Below are 4,710 nucleotides of genomic sequence, written 5' to 3'. Positions count from 1 at the left end.
ACTCCGTCGCCGAGGCTTGGCGTTTACCCCGGTGGATGAACATCTAACCACAATCCGCATCAAGGCCAAGTTTTTCAACGTCTCTAATATAATAATCGATTAACACATGTACTCTTCCTTACATTTGAGCACAATGGAAAAGGAAGGTACATAAGTAATTGTAAATAATACAAATTTCATTATTTTATGATTATTATGTATGTATGTATATATGTATAATGTGTCTTGTTTTAACAAATTATAATAAGACGTTGCGCACGTCGAAGGAGCAGATCGAGTGCTACTTAAACTTTATACGGATTCACCCTGAAATAAAGCTACAAAAACGACCCATTGCGACCGAATATGTTCAGAAGCTTTAGGTGGAACTCTTTGTACAACTAAATGACCTTAATGGGTCAACCCAAACCCAACTGGTGACAGGTGCCGGTCCCAGCTCAACAATTGAGCTCTCTGAAACGGAGCAGATGGCGTTGGATGCATTGGGGTCAATCATGGTTGATGGGTTGGCTGATGTACTAACCATTGGTACTGAGGTAAGAGATCAAATTTACTAGTGTGCAGAATATAAAATATTTTATTGTCGATTTGGTCGCGTCCAACGATTACTCCGAGATGGACGAGATGTTAAAAAACTGACTCTGATGAAAGAAAAGGGTGAGGAAGAGAAAGTTTTTCCGGCTCCGAACACAAAAACCGGAGAATATAATTAAAAATGATTTTACGTACATATTTTTTTTTTGATTTTATCTTTAATGTTTGTTTTAATTTTAATGTTGTGTTTTTAGATTAATAAATAATATAAATAAAGTGTAATGAAGCAAAAATAAATGTTGGTAGAATTTTAATTATTTAAAGAGTTAATGCAACTATGTAGTTGAAAATAGTTCCAGCTGCAGAACTAAATAGAGAAGGTACCATCTTCTATAAGAGTGTACAGCTGCTGGCGTATGCCGCGCCGTTAGTTCTGCTTCTCCAGGCTTGACAAGAAAGCACAGAAAATGGGTCTGGCAGTGAACGAGGGCAAAACGAAATATCTCCTGTTATCAAACAAACAGTCGTCGCAATCGCGACTTGGCTCTCACGTCACTGTTAACAGTCATAACTTTGAAGTTGTAGATAATTTCGTCTACTTAGGAACCAGCATTAACACCACCAACAATGTCAGCCTGGAAATCCAACGCAGGATTGCTCTTGCCAACAGGTGTTACTTCGGACTGAGAAGGCAATTGAAAAGTAAAGTCCTCTCTCGACAAACAAAAGCTAAACTCTATAAGTCGCTCATAATTCACGTCCTGCTATTTGGTGCAGAGGCTTGGGCGATGACAGCAACCGACGAGTCGACGTTACGAGTTTTCGAGAGAAAAATTCTGTGAGCTGATCCTTTGCGCGTTGGCCACGGCGAATATCGCATTCGATGGAACGATGAGCTGTACGAGATATACGACGACATTGACATAGTTCAGCGAATTTAAAGACAGCGGCTACGCTGGCTAGGTCATGTTGTCCGAATGGATGAAAACACTCCAGCTCTGAAAGTATTCGATGCAGTACCCGCCGGGGGAAGCAGAGGAAGAGGAAGACCTCCACTCCGTTGGAAGGACCAAGTGGAGAAGGACCTGGCTTCGCTTGGAATATCCAATTGGCACCACGTAGCGAAAAGAAGAAACGATTGGCGCGCTGTTGTTAACTCGGCTATAATCGCGTAAGCGGTGTCTACGCCAATTAAGAAGAAGAAGAAGAAGAAGTTAATGCAACTTTGACGAGATGCTCAGCCCCGAAAGTAATACTGGCCAGAATGGACTTCAGAGATTGTTCCCACATCTTCAGGAGGTAATCCTTTTGGCAATATTTCGGTTTCATCTATAAAAATGCCACGTTTTTTTAATATATTGTGAAAAATTGCACATGTGTAAACAAATAAGGCATCTTTTGAACGTTTGTACTGCTATGTACGTTCTTTTGAAATCAAGGAAACGTGATTTTAAAACTCCAAATGTTCTTTCGATCGTGTTTCTTGCTCTTATACGCTTAATATTGAAATTTGGTTAATTTGGTGTTTCAGGATTTGTCACCGGTGTAAGAAGCCATGGCTATAATGGATATGCTGAATCACCCAAAAGTCATTTAAAGGCTCCATAAGAATGTTCTGTTATAACCTTTATCATTGCTGGCGAAGTTGTCCATATACCCTAGTCATGGAAAGAGACGAAAAATTTTGCATTAACGTGCCGAAAAATTAGTGCATTGTCACAAACCTCTCGAAAAAATTATTTATTAATTACTTAGTAAATATAATACTTAACCATTCAACATTAATGCTATAATACCCTTTTCTATTCATGTAATCATGTAGCACAACTGTGGTTGACAAAGCAGGTGAAATTATGGCAACATGACATGCTCCAATTAGACCCTTAATTCCAAATTTCGAATATAATCTGAAATAAAATTGTTGCAGAGCGATTTTTTTTCTTTAAAATTGGACTAGAAATTACCCATCCTATTGCATTCATCAACAGAATTAGGAAACCGCTCTTCGGCATGTTTACGGTCCACCATAAATTTACAAATTTGTTCAATGCTACGGAAAATGCTGAATTAGCTCATCAGAGCCAATATCCATTTCCCACGCAACACTGGCATGCGCATTGCTTAAAGAATAGAGAACTGAAATAAACAACAGAAATATGATTGCATGAAGACATACTGTTCCTTTCAAGTTAAAATTTAACTCACCCGAAGGTCAAACGGAATCGAGGTTGTTGGTCATACCGCTTCAGTTGTTGGATGAGGTTCCAGCACAAAGATTTCGGAAATCGAAAAAAAACAATTCTTAAACGTAATTTCCTCACATCAAAAGGGATCTTCCTTGTTGCACAAAAGCGCCTACGGGTGTAGCTAAGATAAATCAAAGTGCCATATCCATTATTGCAAAATTTCTCGTTTTTTTTCATTATGATATTAAGCCAATTGCATCCTCTATTATTGCACTCTTTGTTTTTTTTACCTGTTTTAAGGTAATAGTAAATTAGAGACTGATATTACTCAATTAGAAATAAATAGATTTCATTGCAGACTAGTCTCAAACGAAACAACAACAAATAGTTAACAGTAACAACCATTGAAGGTCAAAAGGTCAAAAACAGATGAAAAGAGAACAGAAGATAAATGAAAACGTAATGAAACTAGTGAAACTTAAGTCGTGTTCTTTTACGGCTTTTCGCACAATAGAGTACAATTCGTAAAACGACATATCGTTACATAAATGTGCCAAAAAAGGGTACATTGCTGCAGTTTGTTTGTCAATTCAGAGCGGATGTATCAGTAAACACACAACGATTTCAGCGCGAAAGTGGAATCTAAACAAACAAAAAATTAACAACATGTTAGTACATTGGATGCAGTAAACATTGTAACTGGCATAGTACAAGTTGAAGAAAATAAAAGTGTCGAGGCAACCGTTTTAATAATCAATTTACAGACATATAATATATTGAATAGCCCGAAAACATATATATATGTATATGCATTTGGACAGCAGTCTATTCCAATATTGGGTGAATTGCTCAATAAAACAAAGTGGAAATAAGCAAAAACGCATTACTGTAAGAGTTGCAAATATAGAAAATGGTAACGATCTATTTGGGCTAGATGTCTTCAAAGAAATTACACAAATTGACAAACGTAGTTGATAGAGGTGAATATATCAAACAAATTGAAGATTTCTACAGTAAATTCGAAACAATTTTTGACAATTAAATGCTGGCGTGATAAAAAATGTTTAAGCAATGCAGGCCATTGCCACACCAACATTTTATAAAATCAGTAACTTGGCGTCAACAATTGCCTTAGCACCAAGGTCAAATGGGTCGGTAAGAATATGCGGTGATTTTAAAACAGCAATTAAGTCACAATTTTATATTGAGCAATATCCATTGCCAATATGAGTCACTTTTGCATGCTATACGACACTGTACACTGTACATTTTTCGAAATTAGATTCAAAAGCTGCTTATTGATAGATGGAGTTGGATGAAGATTCCAAACAAGTAATGGTAGTCAATACACCTTTAGGATTGTTCCAGTATCAACGACTTCTTATGGTATTGCCACCGAACCCGCAATTTTCCAGCGCTATCTTGAACCACTCCTTAATGACATAAAAGGACGTGGAAAATATTTGGATGACATTATTATAACCGCACAGTCATTGCAAAAACATGTAATATCATGTTTCGACCGACACTAATCCGTGAGGTTAGGCTGGTGAGCAGTTTAACTCACTAAACCACTGCATTTTACAAGATTTCGCCATGCAAAAATGACACTTCAAAACCACTTCACCGAATTGAGCCACGCAAAAATGACACTTCAAAACCACTTCACCGAATTGAGCCACTCTAAACCTTCCTGCGCATCACTGATTTTGCGCCATCTGTTGGTCGTATTTGTTTAATTACAGCTGATTTTGGCACTACAAACTGTCAAAGTGAAAAAACATCTGACACAACTTTGGCAAGAGAAAATGCCACAGCTTCGCTCCTCAAGACAAAACCTTCATATTTATGAGAAATTGTCCAGCGCCATGATATCTGTTGGTCGTATATATTTATACGCACAATAAAAACAAAATAAAAATTATGAAAAAACGTACATTATTAAATATTACTTATTATTTTAGGCAATTAAAGCAGATAATTGAATCAC

At 37.0% G+C, this 4,710-nt stretch overlaps 1 long non-coding RNA gene across 1 annotated transcript; it reads right to left on the bottom strand.

The window, feature by feature from the left end:
* Positions 1–2,287: 2,287 nt before the first annotated feature.
* LOC120780906 lies at positions 2,288–2,985 on the bottom strand. Its single transcript, XR_005705963.1, has 3 exons — positions 2,740–2,985; positions 2,499–2,670; positions 2,288–2,441 (listed from the first exon to the last, which is right to left on the bottom strand). It is a non-coding gene; the product is annotated as an uncharacterized LOC120780906 (long non-coding RNA).
* Positions 2,986–4,710: the final 1,725 nt, after the last annotated feature.

The sequence above is a fragment of the Bactrocera tryoni genome, unplaced genomic scaffold (genome assembly GCF_016617805.1).
Source record: "Bactrocera tryoni isolate S06 unplaced genomic scaffold, CSIRO_BtryS06_freeze2 scaffold_25, whole genome shotgun sequence".
Lineage (NCBI taxonomy): Eukaryota > Metazoa > Arthropoda > Insecta > Diptera > Tephritidae > Bactrocera > Bactrocera tryoni.
This window is presented reverse-complemented; position numbering and strand designations above follow the sequence as displayed.